This window comes from Mixophyes fleayi, chromosome 2, assembly GCF_038048845.1.
Source record: "Mixophyes fleayi isolate aMixFle1 chromosome 2, aMixFle1.hap1, whole genome shotgun sequence".
In the NCBI taxonomy this organism is placed as follows: Eukaryota; Metazoa; Chordata; class Amphibia; order Anura; family Limnodynastidae; genus Mixophyes; species Mixophyes fleayi.
The window spans coordinates 226,231,597-226,258,916 of NC_134403.1; the positions used below are offsets into that span (position 1 = coordinate 226,231,597).

General features: G+C 43.3%; 1 long non-coding RNA gene across 1 annotated transcript; it reads left to right on the forward strand.

Moving 5' to 3' along the window:
• The first annotated feature begins 6 nt into the window (after positions 1-6).
• Positions 7-19,533, forward strand: LOC142138693 (uncharacterized). Its single transcript, XR_012688093.1, has 4 exons — positions 7-142; positions 8,985-9,119; positions 12,554-12,611; positions 18,402-19,533. It is a non-coding gene; the product is annotated as an uncharacterized LOC142138693 (long non-coding RNA).
• Positions 19,534-27,320: the final 7,787 nt, after the last annotated feature.

Below are 27,320 nucleotides of genomic sequence, written 5' to 3' on the forward strand. Positions count from 1 at the left end.
CATGTTAGCTGATTAGCTGTATAAAATGCTAGTGTATTAGTAACATATAGAGATATCTGAGATTATTCTCAGTTTAGATGTTGTATGACTATGGGGTGCAAGTGTTTCTTGAATAGTAGCTGAATAACCTAGAAGCAGAAAGGTAAATTGTGACGGTATAAATATTAACATATAATCAGATGTTTGCTTTAATTTTTTTTAAAGTGCACTAGGAAAATGGCAACACCTGGTTGCTTGCTATGAGGAACGCCTCTTTTCCCCCTAATTTTCATAAACAATGTTACAATGTTTTACAAATTGCATTACAAACAAATATAAATGATGGTGTTAAAAGAAGAGGTTTAAACGTGCACATTAAATCCAATAGTAAGAGGAGGGGGTCGCACAGTCTAGAAAAATTTGCACATTTAACAAACCTTTAGTCCTTCAGTTTATTATAGACTAAATGCAAATAGCTTCATTAGCATTTCATATTATTGCAATTCATTGTATTGTTAACCACAATTTGATTTTTGGCATATAGACAGTTGGCAAAGTGGACATAGAAGCCATTTTTACCGTAGCTGTATTTATTTCAAGGGTTAAACCATTTTCGGCAAGCAGTTTAACAGTGGAATTCCACAGAGGGTTGTCCCTTACTTAAAACCTGCTTTTATTTAGTCTGGTCCAACAAGGTATTTGTCATCAAAACAGGTTGCAAAGTTGTTACATAAGCCATTTTGTAGATGCAGTTTTTCAATGGTTTAACCCAGTGGTTCCCAAACTTTTGCAGTTCGCTGCACCCTTAGAGTCTCCATAATTTTTTTAAGGCACCCCTCCAAAATAATTATCGAGCAGTCCTGTTTTAGAAGTAGTTGGGTCAAAAAATTGTAAGTAAGTATTTAGGTCAGGACAGAAATGCTTATTTAGTTGTATGCAAAAATGCCCCCTCTGCATCAAGACACTCTGCCCTCTCTCACGCTGCCCCCTCTGTCCCCCCTCCTCTGCCCTCTGTCACGCTGTCCCCCCTCCTCTGCCCTGTCACGCTGTCCCCCTCCACTGCCCACTGTCCCCCTCCTCTGCCCTCTGTCACGCTGTCCCAGCTCATCTGCCACGCTGTCCCCCTCCTCTGCCCTCCATCATGCTGTCCCCCTCCTCTGCCCTCTGTCACGCTGTCCCAGCTCCTCTGCCCTCTGTCCCCCTCCTCTGCCCTCTCTCACGCTGTCCCCCTCCTCTGCCCTCTGTCAAGCTGTCCCAGCTCCTCTGCCCTCTGTCACGCTGTCCCAGCTCCTCTGCCCTCTGTTTCCCTCCTCTGCCCTCTGTCATGCTGTCCCAGCTCCTCTGTCCCCCTCCTGTCACGCTGTCACTCTCCTCTGTCCCCCTCCTGTCACGCTGTCACTCTCCTCTGTCCCCCTCCTGTCACGCTGTCACTCCCCTCTGTCCCCCTCCTGTCACGCTGTCACTCCCCTCTGTCCCCCTCCTGTCACGCTGTCACTCCCCTCTGTCCCCCTCCTGTCACGCTGTCACTCCCCTCTGTCCCCCTCCTGTCACGCTGTCACTCTCCTCTGTCCCTCTCCTGTCACGCTATCACTCTCCTCTGTCCCTCTCCTGTCACGCTGTCCCTCTCCTCTGTCCCTCTCCTGTCACGCTGTCACTCTCCTCTGTCCCTCTCCTGTCACGCTGTCACTCTCCTCTGTCCCTCTCCTGTCACGCTGTCACTCTCCTCTGTCCCTCTCCTGTCACGCTGTCCCTCTCCTGTCACGCTGTCACTCTCCACTGTCCCCCTCCTGTCACGCTGTCACTCTCCTCTGTCACTCTCCTGTCACGCTGCCACTCTCCTCTGTCCTCTCTCACTTTGCCCTCTCTGCCGCGTGCCAGCCATAAAAAAATCAAACAGAACCACTTACCAATCCGCGCGGCGCCGGGACCCAGCATCCTGCTCTCTCACGCAGCAGCTGTCACTGATATGACAGGCTGCATGAGAGAGGAGGATGCTGGGTCCCGGCGCCGCGTGGATTGGTAAGTGTTTCTGTTTGATTTTTTATGTCTGGCCCGCGGTACCCCGAGACAGCGCCGCGGCACCCCTGGGAGCTGCGGCGCACAGTTTGGGAACCGCCGGTTTAACCAGTTTGGGTTTACAATTTGAGAGTGAAAAAGGGATTCTTGTGTGCAACCTGATTTGATGCCCAAAATCTTGTTGGGCCAGGATAACTTGAAGTGGGTTTTATGTAGGGATGTGTACTGGCGACTTTTGGTGTCTCGTGTTTTGGATTCGGATTTTCTTGAGGTTTTGGGTTCGGATTTGTTTCGCAAAACAACTGCCGAAAGGTTTTGGTTCGGATTTATTTTGAAAAAAGCATAAAAAGTTCAAAAATCTAGTTTTTGGGCTTATTTTCACTCCTACGCTATTATTAACCTCAATAACATTCAATAACAATCATTTCCACTAATTTACAGTGTATTCTGAACACCTCACAATATTGTTATTAGTCCAAAACGTTGCAACGAGGTATCTTTCTGGACTGCGTAGTGGAGTGGTCCCCACAATATAATAAGAAAACCATCAACTGGTCTTAATTACACCAAAAATTGTACCTGGACTGCGTAGAGGAGTGGTCACCACAATATAATAAGAAAACCATCAACTGGTCTTAATTACACCAAAAATTGTATCTGGACTGCGTAGAGGAGTGGTCACCACAATATAATTTAAAAACCCTCAAATGGTCTGAATCCCACCAAAAATTGTACCTGGACTGCGTAGAGGAGTGGTCACCACAATATAATAAGAAAACCATCAACTGGTCTTAATTACACCAAAAATTGTATCTGGACTGCGTAGAGGAGTGGTCACCACAATATAATTTAAAAACCCTCAAATGGTCTGAATCCCACCAAAAATTGTACCTGGACTGCGTAGAGGAGTGGTCACCACAATATAATAAGAAAACCATCAACTGGTCTTAATTACACCAAAAATTGTATCTGGACTGCGTAGAGGAGTGGTCACCACAATATAATTTAAAAACCCTCAAATGGTCTGAATCCCACCAAAAATTGTACCTGGACTGCGTAGAGGAGTGGTCACCACAATATAATTAGAAAACCATCAACTGGTCTGAATTCCAAAAAAAGTTTCTTGACTGCGTAGTGGGGTGGCCCCGGTACACAATTTTTTACCGGGGCCACAATATAATTAAAAAACCCTCCACGGGTCTGAATTCTACCAAAAAAGTTTATGGACTGCATAGTGTAGTGTTCCCCACAATATTATTTAAAAATTTTGCAGCAACAGTCAACGTTGTTTAATATCTGATACACCTCTATCTGGACTGCATAGTGGAGTGACCCACCCTTATGTTGTTGAAATAGGACATGCACACTTTAACAAACCAATCATTTCAGCGACAGGGCCTACCAAACAACTGTGGCTGAAATGATTCGTTTGTTTGGGCCCCCACACCAAAAAAACAATTCATCTCTCCCTGTACAAACTAAACAGGCTCTACTGAGGAAAGATGTTGTCCTCATCCTCAACCTCTGATTCCTCTCCCCCTACAGTGTGTACTCCCTCCTCCTCACACATTATCAATTTGTCCCCGCTTGACTCCACAACCACAGGTCCCTCTGTACTATCTGGAGGGCAGTGCTGAACTTGATTGAGGAATTGATAATTCATTTTTATGAACATCATTTTTTCAACGTTCTGAGGAAGCAACCTCCTTCGCCGCTCACTGACCAGGTTCCCCGCTGCACTAAAAACTCTTTCCGAGTACACACTGGAGGGGGGACAACTCAGGTAAAATAGCGCCAGTTTGTACAGGGGCTTCCAAACTGCCTTTTTTTCCTGCCAGTAACAATATGGACTGTCTGACATGTCTATTTGGATGGTGTCAGCAAAATAATCCTCCACCATTTTTTCAATTATGACAGCATCCAATGCAGCGACAGTAGACATGTCTGCAATGGTTGGCAGGTCCTTCAGTCCGGACCAGATGTTATCAGCATCCCCGCCACCGGGTCTTTTAGGAAAACTGAGCTTTTTCCTCGCAGCCATAGATGTGGAAGCAAATAAGGGTGGAGCTGTTGGCATGTCACGCACCTCTTCAGAGGACAATCTCCTGACCAGCAGGTCTTTGCACCGCTGTAGACTTGTGTCCGCCGGAAACAGAGACACAACATACGATTTAAACCGAGGCTGGCAGTGTCGGAACTGACTTCTCGTGTGGCAAGTTCAAACGGCTGGAGAACCTTGCACAACACGGAAATCAGTCTCCACTACGCTTGTCTCAGGCGCATCCCCACTCCTTTGCCTATGTCGTAGGTGGCTGTGTTGGCCTGAATGGCCTTTTGCTGCTCCTCCATCCTCTGCAGCATATAGAGGGTGGAGTTCCAGCGCCTCACAACCTCTTGTTTGAGGTGATGGCAGGGCAGGTTCATGGTTTTTTGATGTGCCTCTAGTCTGCGGTAGGCACTGGTTGAATGCCGAAAGTGTCCAGCCATTTTGCGCGCCACCGCAAGCATCTCCTGCACACCCCTGTCACTCTTCAGGTAATGCTGCACCACCAAATTAACGGTGTGGGCAAAACATGGGACGTGCTGGAAATTGCCCATATTTAATGCCCGCACAATGTTACTGGCATTGTCTGACACCACAAATCCCCATGAGAGTCTAAGTGGGGTAAGCCACTGGGAGATAATTTCCCTCATTTTCTCTAATATGTTGTCAGCGTTGTGCCTCTTATTAAAGCCTGTAATACACAATGTTGCCTGCCTTTGCACGGGCAGCCGTTTTTTAGATGCTGCTACTGATGCAGCTGTTGCTGCGGAAGGGGATGCATCTACCCAGTGGGCTGTCACAGTCATATAGTCCTTCGTTTGCCCAGAACCACTTGTCCACATGTCCGTGGTTAAGTGGACAGTGGGTACAACCGCATTTTTTAGAGCACTGAGGACACTTGATCGTACTTCTCTGTACATTTTTGGTATCGCCTGCCTAGTGAAGTGGAATCTCGACGGGATTTGGTACCGGGGACACAATACCTCCATAAACCCTCTAAATCCCACTCCACTGATGGCGGACACCGGGCGCACGTCTAACACCAACATAGCAGTTACAGCCGCAGTCATACGCTTTGCAATAGGGTGACTACTATCGTATTTTGTGGTCATGGCAAATGACTGTTGAATGGTCAATTGTTTTGTGAAAGACTTAGCGGTCTTACGACTTCCCCTCTGGGAAGATGACCGACCAACAGCAGCAGTGGCAGTAGTAGACGTACCGCTGCAGGATTCCTCGGATGAATCCCGTATTGAAGAGGACTCAGTCTGACTGCTGACTTGGGCTGCAGGACTGAATCTGATGGAGATCGTGGAGGAAGTTGACGAGGAGGGTGTTGCTGGTGTGTATCCAACTGGACCACGGGATTTAGGTGTCCCTGTACCGATGACGGTCCTAGCCCCAGTTCCTGAACTAACCACTGAACTATGAAGGTTATTCAGGTGACGTATAAGGGAGGATGTCCCTAGGTGGGAAAGATCCTTACCCCTGCTTATTTGAGCTTTACATAAGCTACATATGGCCATACATTGGTTGTCCGGATTTGGATAAAAATAACTCCAGACCGAAGAGGTGCATTTTTTGGTCTTCTGACCAGGCATGACGATGGGCTTTTTCATCCCATGGACATCAGCTGTTTCCCCCCCCTGGTGCCTCATTTACAATAACCACATCACCATCCTCATCATCAAGTTCCTCCACAGCGCCAGCTACATCATCAATAGCCTCCTCCCGAGCCACCTCTTCCCGTACAGTGATGGGAAGGTCAGGCTTGACAACCACCAACACCCTTGGACTCGCCTTGGGGATTTGTGATAATTTCTCTTTAGAAGGCAGAGTTGTTTGCTATTTTGTTGCTGACAGCATAACTCTCTTCAATTTTTTGTAGGGGGGGGGGGGGAGGAGGAGGAGGGCTAAGATCCTTGGGTGAAGCTGAACCACTAGTTATGAACACGGGCCAGGGCCTAAGCCGTTCCTTGCCACTCCGTGTCGTAAATGGCATATTGGCAACTTTACGTTTCTCCGCAGATGATTTTAAGTTTCTCTTTTTGCTACTTTTTCTTAACTTGGGCTTTTTGGATTTTACATGCCCTGTACTAGGAGATTGGGCATCGGGCTTGGAAGACGAAGTTGATGGCATTTCATCGTCTATGTCATGACTAGTGGCAGCAGCTTCAGCATTAGGAGGAAGTTGGTCTTGATCTTTCCCTACTTTATCCTCCAAATTTTTGGTCTCCATTATATGTAGCACAAGATACTGCAGAATGTGTGAACTTTGTAATATTGCAGTACCAATGGGCTTATACTGCAGGATTGGTTTTGCAAATTTTGTTGTAATTAATGTTTTTTTTAATTATTTTTTTGTATTTTTTTTTATAACTTTTTTTTTTAATTTTTTTGAAAATGGGGAATAATGGGGAAATAACTATGCCCTTAGAAGGACAGAGCACAGGACACAGCACCACTGGACTGAACAGGACACAGCACAAGACCCAGCAGCACCACTGGACTCAAAATTGACAGAGCACAGCACACAGCACCACTGGACTGATACTGCAGAACACAGCACAGCACGAGATCTACCAGGACAGAGGACCACCTAACATACCCTCCCTCTACCCTGATCAATGCCCGAGTGAAGATGGCGGCGACTAGCGGGGAATTTATAGGATCCGAATATCGCGAGATCCGACAGCGGGATTATGACTCCGAGCCTCGGTTTCAGGTTTTCATTTGGCGCCAATACCCGGATCTGTCTCGGATCCGACTCGGATCGGCAACGTTCGGGTGGGCTCGGATTCACGAAATCCGAGTGCGCTCATCTCTAGTTTTATGTAAGCAACCCCACTGTGTTGATCTCCATTGTAAAACTAGTAATTTAATCCTTGAAAAGTAATTTTTTTAAAATTAGAAAATGTTGCTGAAAAAAAAATGCAACTTCATTTTATACACTTTGTATATGTACCCCTGGTGCTGAAGCTCACTGTGCTTAGTTCAATTGTATCGAATGATTGGGTTTCAGAAGCCAAATGAACTCCCAGATAGTTAAAAACTGTTGACAGGGTTATTGTAGCTAACATATTAAGATTACATTTATATAAACAAAACTCGTATTGTGTGCTATTTAATGGAGGCCAGGTTATTGCAGTAAGAAAAGGTGGAAAAACTGAATGCAGTTATATTAACATTAATGTAAACTGTTCTGTGAGTGCCACATTTAGCTTTTAATAAATCTAACAGAGCATGTTTTGCCTGTGCCACACTTAACATTTAACCTTTTGGTTTTAGTTCAGAGCTGTAGTTTGTCAGCGGGAGAATTGTCACAGTAGCTCAGTTTCTCCGCCAGCTGTAAAGCTCTCCTCTCACAATAGCCTAAGATACATGTCCAAGTATATAAGGTGATGTGTGTTGTGTAGCAAGGGTTCAATTTCAAATTGCCAACGGAATAATTAATATGGATCTCCATAGTGACACACAACTGCGGTACAGGTCTCTCATTGCACTTGGAGTAAATTGATCGGACTTCCCCTTTTGGAAGGCGCTTATTAAAAAAAAAATTCTTCATAGGATAGGATGCTTCATTATATTTTCTATAAATGTCTTGTTTTAACAGCAGAAGCTTAAATGTAAGGAAGATTACATTATCATGATGCTTTGCTTAGTTCTTAGAGTATATACTTATTTGTTAGGGATTATTAGCAGTAACTTATATACCTACCACTATTATCATGCACAAAGTACAGTTTTATATTTTTGTGAAAAGTCATTGCTATCCTTACAGGACTCACACATGTCACCCTTACTTGACTCACATGCCATGTACAAATGCTATCCACACTGTACTCACACAGTGACGTTAGCCTGGCAACAACTGAACAACTATAACAAAAGAAAATGCTGCCTATGCTGTATAAACATATTTTACGGATAGTGCTACTCAGTCTACACATATGAATGCCAATAGCAAAGATGAGGCCATTCACAAAGTGCAAAGCAGACACTCAGCATTGCAAGCACAGCTTTGGACCCACAATGGCCGTGATTTATGCAAATTACACTAGATTTACAATTCGGTATATTGGTTTGTGGAGCAAGTTGACCGTATTTGCTGAAGAGCAGCAGTTTTCACAGGTAGAAGGGTAGAGTTCAGTGGAGCAGGGAAGGGTGAAGGTGTTCCTAGTGAAGTAAATACAGGGTCATTCCACATCAGATCACCCCCAAAAAAAATGAAATGTCCACCACCCATCTCAGATTTTTTGGAAAACGTTTTAGCTAAGAGAGTATGTCAAAACATCTATTTCTGCCAAATATCTCGACAGTCTGACAATTAGTTGATTAAATATTGATTTTTCAATTTATTAAATAATTTACTAATCACGGCTTCTTTATCCAGTTTATTTGAAGTATCACGGGTGTTTATTAAGGAATCACGGAAGTTCAGAGGGGAAGCGCACCTTGGACAGACCATGAATGTTTTGTACTCTTGATGCACATATGCCGTCACTACAATGCTACCTGCTCTGTGTGCACATAAGCCAAGAATGACAACAAGAAAATGCCACTGTCAGGCACCGTCCTTGTGTCCTCCCGGCTTATAGGCAACGGGAAGTCATCCCTCTTGGCAGTGACATCACTTACCACCAAAATTTGTCAATTACGGGCTCTATATAAGGAAAATTCTGACACCATTATGGTTCCAGAGTATTAGGTTTCCTAGCCCCAGCACATACCTGCATTTTATTGTTTCCTGATTGTGATTCCTCGGTTTTACTTCGGCTTGGCTACTGACTACTCTCTTTCGATCCTGTTTCTGTCAGCATACTCATTTGGCTTTTGATCTTGGCTTCCCTGACTATTCTTCGAATTCCGCTCTAGTACCATGTTCCCTTTTGGCTTTGACCTTGGACTGTCTAACCTCGCTCCCTTCACCTATTTGTTTTGCCAGTGACTGTCTTTGAGTGCCCCGCGGATCCGGATGCTGTGCCCGTGAAGAGGACGAAGATGGACCTGGTCGCTGTTCCCCTGAAGAGGGTGAAGAAAGAAGAGAATAGTTACTTACACTTCCTGTGTTCCAGCTCCGGTAAGTATATCTGGGTTTTTTTCCCGCAGGTTTTGGCAGCAGAGAGAAGATGAGCCAATCAGGGCTCACCTTCCTCTGCTGGCCAATCGGCTTGCGGCGGCGCCCAGTGATGACGTCGCTCCGCCGGTTATTTAAACCACCGGGCGGCGCCACCTTGCCAAAAAGTTCTTCCTCAGAGGGGGGAAGTGGTTGTAGGTGACAGAGGTTCGGTTGCTGGTCTGCTTGGATAGGACAGCGGCTGGGGTGCATCGGAAGCGGACGGGACGTGACCATCGTTTGTAAAGTAAGTTCATCTGTGTACGTGTGTCCTGTTCCCTGCAAGTGCTACAGGGCCATGACCTGCAAGCTGCACACTGCAAAGTCCTTGAGTTCAGTAGCGTCAATTTCTTGCAAACAGTCACCATCCTCATCCTCCTTTTTGGTAAACGTGACAGCCACCAATACGGGACTAAAATATTTGCAGGCATGCAGTATACAACTGAATTACTTCATTGTACCATGTTAATAGTGTAATTACTGCAGTTTGAGAGGTTGCTTCTGCAACAGGATTGGGGGTTTGTCTCCAAGTATATGGCAGCAGCATGTGACGCTATTATTGGATCTCTTCTTAATGTATGTGACAGACTGGGAGGCCAATTCTAGAGACAGCAACCATTTGGCATTATTTCTGGCCCTGGAGACATCACAAAGGGAGTCCATGCTGTGTGCTCACTTTGCGGTGAATTAGCATGGAGTGCTGGGCAGTGCTGTCACCACTCAGCACTATTGCAATAATTAACATTGTAAAATTCCTATTGAGTTTTTGTAGCCCACAGAAGGTAGGAAAACACAGGCCCTTTCTACTGAACTGACGGAAATATTAACACTTTACAGCATAAAACAATATCCCGCCTATTCAGAGATGTCCCAGTTGAGTACTATACCACTGGTAGCACTAAGTATTTACTAATACCAGCCTTGCCAGCGTATTTGCTGCAACATCTTCCAAGTCACAATCACAGTTGCATGTGCAACCATGCGGTCTGATCGCACCGCTTAGAGATACTAGCTATCAATAAACTTTACAATTACTATTGGGATTGCCACGAAAAACCCTTGTTTTCGTCAAGCTGTATAAGACGTATACTTTCCTCGGTTGTCTTTATATCCTGTTTCGTCAAACAGCAGCCGGAATTCCCTCAGGTTATCTTTATATCCTGTCTATTTCAACAGTAACCTGGGGCCTCAACTTTACAATCACACAATTCACATACATATACACCCTTGTTTTCTGCGCAGAAAAATACTTTGCCAAATGGCTGTAATAACTTCAGAGGTTTTAATTCATTTCACTATAAAATACAACAGGACTATCTATCAACACAACTGCTTAAACATGCGGCAATACAGGGAAGCATATGCGTACGCTTAGCAACCAAACCACGTTTAAATTACAAAATGACATGAAAAAGAAACAGTTTTTCTTTCTTGTCCCTAAGTTCTCACTTGCACCTCATAGATTACACAAAGCGGATATTCAGTTTAGCAACATTAGATGATATAAAGGCATAGAAATATTTGCGTTCTCACCCGTATATGATGTCCCTCTCTGTGTTTATAAACCGAAATCCGTAGGTTTTGCGAATCCTTGAGCAGTGTAGCGCCTTTTCAAGCCCTCAAATTATTAAAGTCATTTTATCGCTTACCGATAAAACATTGTCCAATGAGATTGTTGTGGTTCCAAAGCACGAAGATATTTAATTGCAAAATATAGCAGGATTTACAGCAAGCCATTATTACACATAAAATATATTACAATAAAGCAGGAAAGTATAAACACTGAATACATTACATTTCCTCTAACGCTTCATCCAGGCCCAGGATACCTTTAATATATTATCATTTATGTATAAACAATCTAATACATTACAAATCCGTAACTTCCATAGCACATCCAAGCAGCGACTTACCGCCCGCCCTCTCACGTCCTTTGAGTATTTATGCCTTCGTCAATCATCCACGACTGGCCTAATATCCACTCTTTATGCTGAACTTTCTCTGGACATATCAGATCAGAGAGTTCTGCATGAGTTGGCTTGGGAAAAGGACATTGGGGAACCCCTTGACCCCAAGGATTGGAGGGAAATTCATGAGAGTGTTGCCTCTAGTTCCCTATGTGTAAAAATCAAAGAAAATGTCTATAAAGTTTTGTACCGATGGTACTATGTGCCAACTCATCTTAAAAAAATGTTACCCGATATATCTGATCGCTGCTGAAGAAATTGCTCCATGGAAGGGACATTCATCCACATTTGGTGGTATTGTCCTAAGCTGGCTAATTTCTGGATGGATATGAAAAATCTGATAACTACAATACTTCAGGTGTCGATCCCTAAGGAGCCTAAATTTTTCCTCCTTCCGCTAGGGATTCCTGGGGCCACGCGTCATCAAAATAAACTCCTTTGTCACATCTTAACAGCGGCCACATGCCAACTTGCAGCCGATTGAAAGCAACAAAATCCTCCCTCTACCCAATCTATAATTAATCGAGTTTGGCACGTACAACGTATGGAATTTATGACCAGCATTCTCAATAATTCCTTCAAATCCTTTAATAAAACCTGGTCTCCATGGTTATCCTTTTTCAACTTTTGCTCTCCCCTTTAGAAGGTACCAATCTACTCGTCTCCTCTGTCTAATCTTTCACTAATTGTGGTCTTTCCGGTCACTTTCCTTCCTCCCTTTTTTCTTTTCCCACCTTCTTCCATCTTACTCTAGCCACGCCGCCTCTTTCTTCCCTTCCTCTCCCTACCCTTTTCCTTACTCCTTATACAAAATTCGGAGTCACATGATACTGACATATCGATGTTATTACCTCTTCTTGCTTTTGTTGGAAGCACGATTTATCTGACGTTGCTAATAAGTTTTATAACATTGTTATTTTTGACCCTTGTGGTCTATCTGTTTGTATTACTTTGACTTTCCAAAATAAACTTTTTTAAAAAAACAAAAAAAACAATCTAATACATTTTACTAATGAATAAATGTGGAACCTTAATAAATGTGCATTATTTACAAGTGTAAGTGCGAATGTAAATGTGTGTGTTATGAATCCGTGTGATTGTGTCATAACACGTGGCGTACTAATTACAATTGCACAGTAAAACAATATTAATCAATTTTGGTTTAATTCATCCAATTATTTGACTTCCACAGTTCCACCCTTTTATAGTGCACACAACTCTCACCTTAAAAATTGTATTGCAGGATCTCAGCAGTACGTTTCATTTTTCTGTGATGTATGTCCCCCTTTACGTATCTGCTTGAAAAAGTCTGTATATTAGACGAAACGCGTCGCTTCTTTAAGTGTTGTCCAAACTGACCAAAGTTTTACTCTCGGATTGGTGATTTCTGACAAGCTGAACTTTTGCTTTATCTATTTGTTTCTCTTCCAGATTCTGTGATGCGCATCAGAGACAATTTTGTTGCTATATTCCCAAAGCCGATTATACGGTAAGGAGTTCATTTACTCTGTTTCCTGCTGGGTGGACTTTTGTTGTGTCATTATATTGCTGGCTCTATTGACGGATCAGTTACATTCCCTGTAGGTACGTGGATTTCAATTACATATTAGCAGCTGATGCGGCAAGAATTTCACGTTATCGGGCTGTCTCCCTGCTGGATGTCTTGGTGAACCATTGCAGTGTTTAAGTACGTGGACTTTGATGTTTGAAAGCCGCGGCTGCGGTAAGAAGCTCATGTTACTTTACTACCCGACTGGGTGAATGATTGTTTATTTATTGAATCTTCCGTTGGACACATCTGCGGTTAAACCCACGGAGGGTATACACAAGGAATATCTCTCCTATTTTTTTAATTATTTCAAGGTCATTACTTTTGCAGCACTGGTCATTAATTAGCTATAACACACAAACTTCAGTTGGACATTTTGATCACTTAAGTTTCAACTTTAGATCATTTATTATACATCTATTTGATCATATGTGGTCTATTTCTATATGCACAATTATCGAAAACAAAAATTAACCACTTATGCTAGCGCTCTATGTACCAAAAAGCAGCCAAATTGTTTTGATAGCAGGGTGTATAACCTACAGAGAGTACATATGTAAAAAATTAATAAAACCTTTAGCGCTAATTGGAACTCAAAGGTCACAAGGACATGATACAAAATAACAAATCACAAAAAAAATATAACTCATAAAAAGGTACAAATCACAAAAAGATAGGTCATATAAAAATATACTTATACAAAAAGAAAATGTCCATGAATCACAAAGATATAATTGAGGGAATTATGTAAAGTCCCATAAGTGATGGCCAGGCTAGCGTGGTCACTAAATAAAGTCCCTATTTCAAAGTGATGCACACTTCACCGACACCTCCGTGATGGTAATAAAGGTTAGACTCCTACTAGATAATATAGGTAATGTAGGCATTCAGAAATGACTTTAATCCTTCCTTCCACGTCCTGCAGGGATATTCAAAGGGTCATATAGCCAAAAAGAAAGGACAAATCTAGCGTGATATATATCAGATCCGGATGTACGATTGGCTTTCATGCATTATACTTCAAACTGAGGCTTGGCACACACACAGTAAGATATCCGCCCCTCGTGGATCGTGCAATTCCGAATTATAACTAGACTGGCATCGCTGGATGCACCTCTCTTCAACTATGGGGTCAAAGTACATACGGACACAATACTCCTCAGACAATAGCCACTTCACACTGTCTCCGAGCTCCAAGGTCCAAGGTTAGCACACTTTTCTTTTACCCCTGAATTGAATAGTTTATTTGGCTGGACCGATTGTGCTACCAACTTCTCCTTCATCCCCACCTCCTCAATATCACTACCTGAACCAGCCTCCGTCACCTGTTCACCATTGAAGGAATTTACTGTTCTGAAGAGAGAATGAGATGAGAGAAACACTGGACAGGTAAAAACAGGAAAACCGCTGCTCCGTGCTGGATAACAATCTTTGCAAAGTCCTTGGCTAAGGTGGTGTTAACTGCGATCTTGTGTCTCCTGGCACAGATTCACAAGTGTCGTTCTCGCACTGTAATTTGAACCTTCTCCGGGTGTCGACTCCTCTCTGCAGTTGGTGGACTGGGTACAAGTGTCTCTACTACTCCTAGGGATGTAATGCTGTTTGTCAACACTTGTTACCTGTCTGTCAAACAACTTGAGCATAGGAAATTACAGTTCATAACATTCTCCCAGTCCAACTTCATAAGGGTTAATATAACGTATCAGGAGAAAGTATTTCGAGCGTCTTTTGTTGCTGTCTCACTATTTGCTTTTCTTTACAAGATCTTGAACAGTCTCTACATTATAAACTCATCTCAGGGAAAGGCAAAAGTATTTTCAATAGATAACAGGTTAGGAGGCGGCTGTCACACTCCGGCCCAGTGGAAGGGTATCGGCTTTGTTACCTCTATCTCTTAAGAGGTGAACACGGCATCCTGAACTCAGTGTTTTGCTTATTAGTCTCCACATGGTTGTTTATTCTGCGCATGTGTCAGCCACCACTCACCTTTATGACTTCCTACCCTTTCTCATTGGCCCTGACACTTTGGAGCGCCATTTAAACATCCCAGTTCCTGCTGTCTGAGGCCTGTTTTTCGCGTTACTCTCATCAGGATTGGTCTTCCTTCATGTGACTTAACTGTAGCTGCTGTGCATTACTCTTCCAAGTCAGTTGTAGGATCTCTTCGGTGTCTCCGCTGGAACTTCTACAGTACCTGTCCTCTGCAGCCGTGTTCTATGTTTCCTGCTCGGCTTGACTGCCCCGTCTTTAGCGCTTCTCTACGGGAACTCCAGCCTCATTAGAAACTCTCCACACCTGCGGTTCTGAGTCACCACCGAAAGGATCAACTAAGTTCTTTCTACATTATTGTTTATACTGAACTATCGCTGTACCGGGAATTCGTCCGCTGTAGCTTTGAGTTACCCTATAACAGATCAGCTAAAGTTTTCAACGTTATTATTTCTATTGAACTGTCGCTGTACCAGTAATTCATCTGCTGTTGCTCTGAGTTGCCATCTAACGGATCAGCTAAGTTCTTCATTGTTATTGTTTCTACTGAACTACCGCCGTACCAGTGATTCATGCCGTTACTCTGAGTTTCCATTTGACGGATCAACTAAGCTCCCATGAGTAGCTTACTTATTTCTCCTGGAGCAATTTCCACCATCATAGCATTCCTGCCACATTAGGCTCCACCTACTGTTCTGCCATCACTTCTGCTGGGAACTGCAAGCTGCGGTAATAGGTGCTGCAAAGTCCATACCCTCTCCGTGGGGTAATGGTGAATACCACCTACTGTTAGACTCTGCGCCCCAGTTAGAGCATCAGTTACTGGAAGAGACTCAAAAAGAATGCAATTAAGGCACTAGGATGGACCTACAGAGTGGATAACAGCTGCCCCCAAAAACTAGGATACAAGCCTAGGCATAGACAAAACACCATAAAAATACACAAGGGGGCGCTAGTCTTCTCACTTTCCATCAAATTTATTAAAATACATTAATTATATATAGGTGCAAAATTCTTGTAAAAATATTCATAAACAATGTATAAAATGCTCTGCATAAAACATGGAATTTCGACAATAAATTCTATAGTCCCAGAGTATACATTGGACTTATAGTGTTATTGTCATATGATATTGATATTCCACTCCCGGTAAAGCAAAAACAGTAAATAAGCATATAAATATATGCAGTGTACGGAGATATCATGCGTTTGTTTTGTGATGTATTGCTCTTTGCAGCATGGGATTACACCAACGAGATATAAACAGTCACAAGAATCCAGCCTGTGGAATAAAGGATGGGTGTAACATATATTCCCTCGTTGTAATGTGTTAAACTGTTTCACTGTTGCTATCGGTATGGCAACAAAAATCACTACAGGTCAAAAACACACTGTGACTGTTTATATCTCTTTTTACATGCGATAGATGGTCCGATCGCTCGGTCCATGCACTACATACACACTAGCCTTGTTTAGGACGAGAAAGGGAAGAGCGGACGTCCCGTTAGCGACTTTTTACAGCGATGTTGTCGGGAGCAATGATTGTAATTTCGTACTCACTCTTGTGGATCGGTCGGAAGTTTATACACACTACACAGCGGAAACGAGATTGGAACGAAAATATTAAACGGTATGACCAACCAAATGAGGCGATAATCGTCCATTTGGGCAGACTTTCGACCATCGTGTCACTGTACACACTGACCCGACTTTTGAACGAGTGGTCGTATGTCGGCTGTTTGAGCCGATTATTGGATGAAAACAGTGTAGTGTGTACCCAGCTTAAGCCATTACATGGACACAACAAATTTATTTTATACACTTCTTTTCCCAGGCTGCACTTTATGAATTGAATAAAACCAAAAGTTTCTTCAGACCGATTGAAAAACTGTTTTTTTATTGCTATTGAATGTTTTTTTCCTAAATTCAATCACACACCATACACAAACACAAAAGATAATATACATTTAAGTTACTCATCTTTAAACCTGAATAGTTACACACTTAATACAGATTATCAGTTACATTTGCTATTTTTATAAGTTTTGTTTTTTTTATTTTATTATTCGGTTTTATACTTTCCTGCTTGCGCACATTTCTCTATGCTCAGCAACACCATTTTCCACTACGCACGCTATCCTGCTACATGCTCCCTTTACTATTGCCACAGTTTTAAACAATTAGCTTAATTCTCAGTTTTCATAAATATTTTTGTTTACCACTAACCTTACTCAGTGCCTCTTGATAAATTTTACCAACCATTATAAGAAAGGGTTTCACACATTCATCGGTCATCTTGATCCACTGATCACAGATACCATTGTATACTTCATTTCACTATATGCCAATGCCTCCCACAACTCCCAAGTCACAGTTGCGTGCGCAACCATGCGGTCCAATCGTACCGCTTAAAGATACTAGCTATTAATAAACTTTGAGACCACTATAGGGATTGCGATGAAAAACCCTTGTTGTCGTTTCACCGCTGTCTCTTTATACCCTGTTTCTTTCAACAGTAACCTGGAACCTCAAATGTATCTTCACAATCATACAATTCACTATAAAATACAACCGGACTATCTATCAATATAACTGTTTAAACATGCGGCAACACAGGAACACATATGCGTATGCTAAGCAAGCAAACCACGTTTAAATCGCAAAATGACATGAAAAGGAAAAACTAAAATCTGTAGGTTTTGCAAATCTTTGAGCAATGTAGCACCTTTATGAGCCTCTAAATTATTAAAGTCATTTTATCGCTTACCAATAAAACATTGTCCAATGCGATTGTTGTGGTTCCAAAGCACAAAGATATTTAATTGCAAAATATAGCAGGATTTACAGCAAGCCATTATTGCGCATAAAAGATATTACAATAAAGCAGGAAAGTATAAACACCAAATACATTACATTTCCTCTAACGCTTAATCCAGGCCCAGGATAAGGTAATCATGTCTCCTGTGTACAATGTATCTAGGGAAATAGCAAAGATTAAGGCAGCAAGAAATATTAGGTTTTCATATGATGAATAATGTGCGTTGATCTCTAGAATAATCTGCTCATGATGTCGATACATCTGCAGAGACAGAGGAAGACACCCTCATAATGCTAGAATTTGTGGAGGAGTTTTTTGCCCTCCCTGTATCAGCGAAAACACACCCCAACCATGTCAGCAGCCTGAGAGGAAGTCACTACTCCACATCGACGTGAAAATGCTGATGGCCACCAAAGCGACACTGAAAATGTAGACTTGCTATATAATAGAAATACCACATTGTCCACAGGCTTTATGTCTGGCACGTGTGGTTAAGTGGTTCAGCAGAAACCTGTGTGATGAGCCATCTGTTTGCACACTTTTCACAAATATATATTATAAATTTTATATCTAAATAAATATATATATATATATATATATATATAATCTCATTAGTCCACACTAATTTTATTGTCAATCATAATAGTGATTTTGGCTAACTTTGTGGTGCTGATTCTAAATAAGACATTGGATTTGCTAGATTGGTTCAATTTTTTTTAGATAATTGGTACTCCATTGAAAAACATAAAAATGCTAACAATTTTATGTCAGGCAGAGCCGATTTACACAAAACACTAGAATTGTCTCAAATCATACAAAAGTAAACATGAAATACATAAGGACATTATATTTATTCTAGCTGATTTGGATAATTACAATTAATGCATAGTAAAATGCTGTTTGTGCGATTTTCTTTTATGTAGGTTTATCCGGACACTCGCATTGAAGGTTCCAACAATAGTCTGACATCATGTGTCTGTCCCATGTGCCTTGATACTATTCTTCCATCACCTTTATAACTTGATGAAACCTCTCCCATTGTTCCTCACTGAAATGACCAAGATTGTGAAACCTGTGTAAGTGGCTATTTAGAAGGTATACCATTATGCTCATATTCGTACCTACATTTTTAAAGTTTGTAAGCATGGTTTTAACTTTAACCAGGAGTTCTGCAAGGTGAGGGTTTCAGTCCCACCTCCACTGCATTTTCAGGTCACCTATGGGCCCTGTTCCCAGAGGCACAGGCACCTCATCCCCCAAACATCACCGGCCTTTCGGCATCTTGTTTTGAGATCCAAAATTGGCGAATCCGATCAATGACTCAATATCACTCAGAACCCCAACTCTCGGATTTCTCCAGATATGAACCTCTCATCTCTACCTTAAATACATGTACTCTGCAGAACCTGGTGCTAGTACTTCTCTTCCCTCCTTTTTCTATCCTCCAAAATCATCAAGGAAAACTGCATGTGAAGGCCATCTAACATGTTGCCTACAGCTGCCATCTTGGGACACCCACAGTTGCAAAGATATTTTTTTAACCTTCTTATAAGCATCATTAGCCATAATAGGCCACCGGGCACTTAAAGTTACCTGCTACTTCCTCATCTTTTTCTGATTCAGAATACGGACTCATATTAATTGTTTCATTCCCCGAATCATATTGTTTTTCCATTTTATATTACCTTATATTACCTCTCTTGTGTGCTATTAGCTAGTTTAGTGTGTGTGCCTGTAGCACCAGATGAACCACCCCTAGGATTGAGTGATTGCATGCTTAGAGTGGTCTTAAATATTGTATTGATTGATACCAGTCACATGGTTATATTCAAATCTTATAATTGTTCTTATGAGTGGATTTCATTTGTCAGCAATGTTTATGATGCTCATTGCACATGTCATTATGTGTGTTCCAATTGTGCTTCATGTTAATCTTTTCTACCAAATTCATACTATTGTTATTCTGTATGCAACTTATATTCTACATTTACAGTTATGTAAATAATTTTACATTACAAGAGAGTAAGTTCTGTTTTTGCCATTTGATTTCCATTGCTCTACTAACCTTCCAGTAGTCAGAACAATTAATAAACCTGCTAAGTGTTATGATTCTGTTCAAAAAAATTCCTTATAATTATAGCCACAGAGCCAGAAATGTGATACAAACATTAAACTGTTTATTACAGCAAAAACCAAGTCCAGGTGAAAATAAAGAGACCAGGCTTAATAATACAACAGACTTCCAGTTATAGCAAAAATAGCAGTTAAATGATAATGAGACTACAGCAGGTAACTTAGCTGAAGCCAGATGACAGCAATAGCTGTTACTGTATAATAATCATATGGTGACACCTCCCCCAACACACACACTATGGTTTGGAGCTCACAGAAAAAGAAACAGTCATAGGGTTATTTTTAACCATTAAAAGTGCAGGCAGGTAACTGTCCAATTCCAATAATGAGTGTTACTGCTAAACTGGCATCTTGATGGACCCTTCAATAAGGAGTGTGAAGCAGTACAAATGAGAAAAAAATACATCCTCAAATACAAGATATACAGACTCTTCACTGTACTGTATATGTCCCATGCCCAAAATCTAAAGTATATGTTATATCTCTATTCCTCATTATTCAGTACAGCTCCTATGCCCGAATACAAAGTACAGTTCCACATGCCTCCAAGATACAATACAGTTATCACACTCCAGTATTACTCAAGCCTTCCTTGTGGTGCCGATGAAATGGAAGAATGCTACCATGTGCAGACAGTCAGGAGCTGCTAGTAACCTCAATTGCAGTGCCATGCATCTCATTCAGGGAACTCTAATTGGGTGCTAAATTTTCCTCAATGTGAGGCAACCAGAGTAATACATAACAGAGCAGGTCCATTGCAGCTGCATGCATCTATCTTCCATTTGCCTCATGTGTCTCATCTCCCTGCTGAACTTATTTCTGGCCCTCATTGTCCGCCCCCTTGCCACACATATGCCCTACCCTGTGGCTTTTTTTTTTATTATGTATCTTTTGTCTCTCCATTATTCTGCTGTCCATCGTTCCCTTGCTGCACCTGTTTTACTCCCTTGTCTTCACAAAGCCCTTGCCTCATGTCTTACTAGCCCCTTTGTTTTCAGATGTCTGACCACTTCTTCCTTGCCTCATCTCTGCTTCCCCATCTTTCTTCCTCCTGATTACCCTCTTGCCTGATTTGTGCATCTCCCATACCTCACCTACTTGCTGTCAAGAGCTGTTAGGCTGCTAGTGGTCAGTGTCACTCACCGGACCGTGAGTGCCTCTACGCTGGTGCGTGGCTCCCTAGCCTTCCTGCCGGCACCTATCTTGAACCGCGGTCGTCCGCCATCCTGATGGACTGCGCATGCGCAGCACCCAAGAACTCTTGTGACTGTTGCTTTTAATCTAATTGGTTGATCAGGCAACTCTCCCTATTTAAGGCACCTGTGCTCATTACCTCATTGCCTGATCTTGAGTCTCATTCCCTGTGAGTCTCTGAAGGTGTCTCCTGTGTTCTACTAGTGTCTTCAGTTTTCTGCTGATTCCTGTTCTACTCATCGCTGGTCTCCATACCCGCTACTGTCTCCTGTGTACTACTAGTGTCTTCAGTTCCTGTGGATTCCCTGTGCTACTCATCGCTGGTTTCCATTCCTGCTACAGTCTCCTGTTTCCTGCTTGTGTCCTCAGCTGGACTCTGATTACCGGATCTACTCACCTGTGGTTCCTACACTCGTCTCTGCCGTTCAGCGTCTCTGCAGTCCTTGCATCTTCCTGTGGACAGACTGTTCTACTGAATAGCGGTATGCCTATCTGTTATAGACTTTCTACGTTTACTCTGCATATCCGCTAGGACAAGTTTCCACTCTCAGCAGCGGTATCCATACCCGCTATAGACTGTTATTGTTACACTGCATATCTGTTTGGAATTAACCGTACTACTCAGTCGTTATATGCATAATTGTGATTGACTATCCTTTATTGGCCTGCATATCTGTGCTGAGCAAGTCTCTACCAAGCAGCGCCACATACCGTTATAGACTTTGCTGGATACGCTGCATATCTATTGGGATCAAGTTCCTCTGTGCTCTCAGTGTCTGCATCCTATTATCCTTTGTATGCTTCCACTCATCGACACCTGTACACATCCTCACCTATTAAGCAGTGGTACAACTTGCTGTACGCAGACCACTGACTTCCCCGCTACCTACCTGCACCTGGACAAGTCTTCTCAACATAAGCAGTGGTACAACTTGCTGTACGCAGACCACTGACTTCCCCGCTACCTACCTGCACCTGGACAAGTCTTCTCACCATAGCAGTGGTACAACTTGCTGTACGCAGACCACTGACTTACCTACTACCTCCCGCATCTGCTCACGTCCATCCTGATCTCCGTGTTCAAATCTGCATTTCCACTATATCAGCTAGTCGCTGACTCATTGACCAAGATTGCTGCAAGTCACTGACTTTCCTATTCTTTATTGGCATTCTCTCTCCATCTGCTGTGATATATGTTCCGCTAGTCACCCTGCTACCAGAGGACCGTTGTGTGAACTTCACTACTCTGGTAAGCCCAGTCATCTGGTGAATTCCTGGGCAAGACTCCTAGTGCCCGTGACAGTCAGATAACGAACCCGCAGAACAGACTAGCAGAAGTCTTCGCCTATAGCAGCCACCTTTCCCGTAGAGCTAGACGCGCTCACAGGTACTCGGATGCCCCCAGAACTTAACTCCAAAGTAGTGTAGGTTCATTATACTAACCGCAACGCAAGGCTGGAGACAGTACAGTTGGTAATGGATGGTCAGACGAAAGCCAGGGGTCACTTGCAGGGAAGAATAGTCAGAAGACACGCCAAGAGTCGGGGTCATGAGCAGATCAACAGAATCCAAGGTACAGGCCAAAAGGTCAGGGTCACAGGCAATAAGGCAAGGTCCAGTAAACAGGCAAAAAGGGTCACAACAGAAATCCAGCAGAATATAAAGCAGGTCAGCACAAGTATCAAACTAGGACGCTATAACCGTCAGGGAGGCTAAGCCCTCCCTGCCTTATATAGTGACATGGGCCAATCAGGGCTTAGCCCTGTAATGAACAACAGACTGGGACTAATAAATGAGGCCAAGCTGATCAATTAGCCCGCAGGCTAGAGCATTTAGCGCATGCGCCCGGTTGCAGCACTTGCCGGGGCGCACCGCTTCATGCACTCGGCGTTTGACTGTTATCTTGACAACGGTCGGGCACGAGTAACAGGAAATGACGTCCCGGCCTTCTTTATGACGACCAGGGCGCTCATCGTGGATGGAAGTGAGTCCATGGCCGCCGCGGCTCCTGACAGTACCCCCCCCCCCCCTTGAGGAGGGGTCAAAGGACCCCGACATCCTGGTTTCTTAGGAAACTGCTTAAAGAATTTTTTAATAAGTCTATCAGCATGAAGACGGTATTGTGGAATCCAGGCACGTTGCTCCACACCATGGCCCTTCCATTGGATCCGAAAATGTACTTGCCCCTGAACTTTTTCAGAATCCAGTATTTTCTGTATCAAAAATTCTTGGTGCCCTTCCACATTAACCGAATGAGGCCTCCGAGGGTGAACTCGCCTGAATTTACTAGAGAAAATTACAGGTTTAAGCAGGGAACAATGAAAGGTACTTGGGATTTTCAAAGAGCGTGGAAGTTTCAACCTAAAAGCCACAGGATTCACTTGCTTGATGATTAAAAAAGGACCAATAAATCTTGGGCCGAACTTCTTACAAGGTTGTCTAAGCCTGATATTCCGGGTGGAAAGCCACACCTTCTGACCCACTTTGAACGAGCATCTCCTACGGTGATGATCCGCAAATTTCTTGGAGTGGAGTGAGGCTCGTTTTAAGGCAGAGTGAACCTTCTTCCAGATGTTTTTCAGATTAGAAGCCGTGGAGTGTATGCCAGGGAGCCCAGAAGGATTGAGCAAAGCCAGAGAGTTGGACCTTGGGTGGTAACCAAGATTGCAATAGAATGGGGAGGTACAAGTGGAGGAATGGCAAGAATTCTTGTATGCAAATTTTGCCTATGGTAAGAGAGTTGACCAGTTATTGTGGAATTCGGAAGTGTATAAACGTAGAAATTGTTCTAAGGATTGATTAACCCTTTCAGTTTGTCCGTTGGATTGTGGATAGTATGCTGAGGAAAGGCTGATGTTTGTTTCAAGCAGTGCACAGAAGGATTTCCAGAATTGAGCAATAAATTGAGAGCCGCAGTCTGAAACAATATCCAAAGGTAACCAATGCGGTCGAAAAACATGCTGGATAAAAAGTGACGCCAAGGTCTGTGCACTAGGAAGTCTGGTTAGGGGTATGAAATGGGCCATTTTGCTGAAGCAGTCAACCACTACCCAGATAGTATTGTGGCCTGCAGAGGAAGGGAGTTCCACAATAAAATCCATCAACAAATGTGTTTAAGGCCTGGCAGGAAGTGATAATGGCATAAGCTGACCCGAAGGACGGTTCCTAGGGGTTTTGTTTTTTTCACAGGAGATAACAAAATCTCGAACGTCTGAAGACATGGTGGGCCACCAAACGGAGCGTGAGAGATTCTCTGTGGTTTTAAGATACCGGAATGTCCAGCGGTTTTATATCGTGGGCCTCAGTGAGGACTGCCTTTCGGAGATGAACTGGTACAAATAAGCGGTTTGCAGGTGTCTCAGAGGGAGCCAGTTTTTGGAACCTGAGAAGGGTTGTACCCAAGTCTTGGGCTAAACCAGCATGGATAATTGAAGGTGGTACAATTGGCAGCGGTCTCTGAACTGGTGCATGATGAGAGAAAAAACTTCTTTGATCCTGGTCTATAACTAATAACAAAATGAAAATGAGTAAAGAACAATGACCAACGGGCTTACCTTGGATTTAATCGTTTTGCTGATTCAATATATTGCAGGTTCTTCTGATCAGTGATGACTGAGATGACATGAATGGCGCCTTCCAGCCAGTGACGCCATTCTTCGAAAGCCCATTTAATGGCTAAAAGTTCCCGATTACCAACATTGTAGTTGGCCTCTGCAGAAGAGAATTTGCGAGAGAAGAAAGCGCAAGGAAATAGTCGGTGATTACCAGGATCTTTTTGAGAGAGAACAGCGCCTGCACCAATATCAGAGGCATCAACTTCCAGAACGAAAGGCAGCTCAGGATTGGGATGTCTTAAGACAGGGGCGGAGATGAATGCCTTTTTGAGAGCCTTGAAGGAGTTAATCGCTTCAGAGGACCAATTACCAGGATCTGCCCCTTTTCTGGTGAGGGCAAGAATGGGAGCCACCAAATCAGAAAAATCCTGGATAAACCTTCGGTAGTAGTTTGCAAAGCCCAAGAACCTTTGTACTTCTTTTAGATTAATGGGCCGCAACCAATGCAGAATAGCTTGGACTTTACTTGGTTCCATAGAAAAACCGGAAGCGGATATAATATATCCCAGAAATGATACATTTTGAACTTCAAACTCGCATTTTTCAAGTTTGGCAAACAAGTGATGGTCCCGTAACTTATGGAGCACTTGCTTAACATGAAGCCGATGCTGAGACAATGAATGGGAATATATCAGTATGTAATCTAAATACACAACCGAGAACTGATCGAGGAATTCCCTGAGGACTTCATTAATGACGTCTTGGAAGACCGCTGGTGCGTTACAGATACCGAACGGCATAACTAAATACTCATAGTGACCAGATTGAGTATTGAAAGCCGTTTTCCACTCATCTCCTTCTCTGATGCGGATGAGGTTATAAGCCCCGCGTAGGTCAATCTTGGTGAAGATGGTCGCACCTCTGAGTTGGTCGAACAAAACCGAGATGAGCGTAAGGGGGTAGGTATTTTTAATAGTGATCTTGTTGAGGCCCTTAAAATCAATGCACGGACGTAGCCCACCATCCTTTTTAGAGACAAAGAAGCAGCCAACTCCCACTGGTGATTTTAAAGGCCTAATAAATCCTTTCTGTAAGTTCTCTTCAACGTATTGTTGCCTGGCTTTGGTTTCAGGGCCTGAGAGTGAGTACAGCCTCCCTTTTGGTAACTTAGCCCCAGGAATTAGGTCAATGACACAATCGAAATCCCGGTGAGGAGGCAAGGTGTCGGCTGTTTTTTTAGAGAAGACATCCCAGAATTCACGGTACTGCGGAGGTAGTAACTCAGAAGCGGGCTGCAACATCTGGAGGGGTAACTTCAGACAAGACTGAGAACATGAAGGCCTCCACTGAGTAATCCCCCCTTTGTTCCCAATCGATTACGGCATTATGAAGTTGCAGCCAAGGATGACCTAGTATCACTGATACAGATGGACAGTGAATCAAGTACAAAATCAGGGTTTCTGAATGGAGGGTTCCCACTGTTAGATGTAACGGTGGCGTTTCATACACAACCTTGCCACCTGGAAGGGATTCTCCATCTAGCCCGCATACAGTAATAACTGTACTGGTATTCCGAAAAGGAATCCCTTAGGATTTAGCAAAGCCTATGTCTAGAAAATTCCCAGCGGCACCACTATCAATAAAGGCTGAGATGTCAGCAGAATAGGCACCATAAGTGATGTGTGCGGGAACCAACAATGCATTTCTTGAGGAAATAAATTGTAGACCTAGGTGAATCTCCTCTTTAACTCCTAGGCCAAATCTTTTCCCGGCTTGTTAGGGCAAGAGCAAGAAAAATGTCCTTTGGTGTCACAGTAAAGGCACAAGCTTTGAGTTCGTCTTCTGGCTTTTTCTTCTGCCGAGAGGTGGTAAGCTCCTAATTGCATCGGTTCTTCTGGATCCAGTGGTACAGAAGCAAATACAGACGGTAGACCATACGGTGTCTCTTTCTCTGCCTTCCTCTCCCTGATAGGCCTATCCATTTTGATGGAGAGTTGCATCAGGTCCTCCAATGATGTTGGCGAAGGGTATTGTACCAACTCGTCCTTGATCTGTTCCGACAGACCTAACCGAAGTTGACTGCGAAGCGCAGGGTCGTTCCATTCACTGTCGGTAGACCAACACCTGAATTCAGCACAGAATTCTTCAGCAGAGCGTCGGCCCTGTTTCAGAGCCCTAAGATGTGCCTCGGCTGAAGCCACTCGATCTGGATCATCATAGAGTAGGCCCAGAGCATCAAAGAATGCATCCACGGAGCGAAGCGAAGGGCTTGCAGACGGTAAACTGAAGGCCCAGGACTGGGGGTCGCCTTGTAGAAGAGATATAATAATCCCAAACCTTTGTTGCTCAGAACTAGATGAACGAGGTCTTAAGCGGAAATAAAGCTTACAGCTTTCTTTGAAATTTCAAAACAAATGTCTTTCCCCGGAAAAGCGGTCTGGCAAATTCATTTTTGGTTCAAGTGCAGGTACCAATGAACTCTGTTGAGCTTGCGCAGTCCTGGAAGCTTCCTCTTGTGCCGATAGCCGGTGTGACAGTCCCTGGACCACCTGAGACAGGATTTGAATCTGTCCAGCTAGAACTTGGGCTGGAGAGGGATTCGTCCCATTTCCTTCCATGAATAATCCTCTCCAGAACTTCACTGGCCGGTTATAATGTTAGACTGCTAGTGGTCAGATAACGAACCCGCAGAACAGACTAGCGGAGGTCTTCGCCTATAGCAGCCGCCTTTCCCGTAGAGCTAGACGCACACACAGGTACTCGGATGCCCCCAGGACTTAACTCCAAAGTAGTGTAGGTTTGTTATACTAACCGCAGCGCAAGCCTGGAGACAGTACAGTTGGTAATGGATGGTCAGACAAAGGTCAGGGGTCACTTGCAGGGAAGAATAGTCAGAAAACACGCCAAGGGTCGGGGTCATGAGCAGATCAGCAGAATCCAAGGTACAGGCCAAAAGGTCAG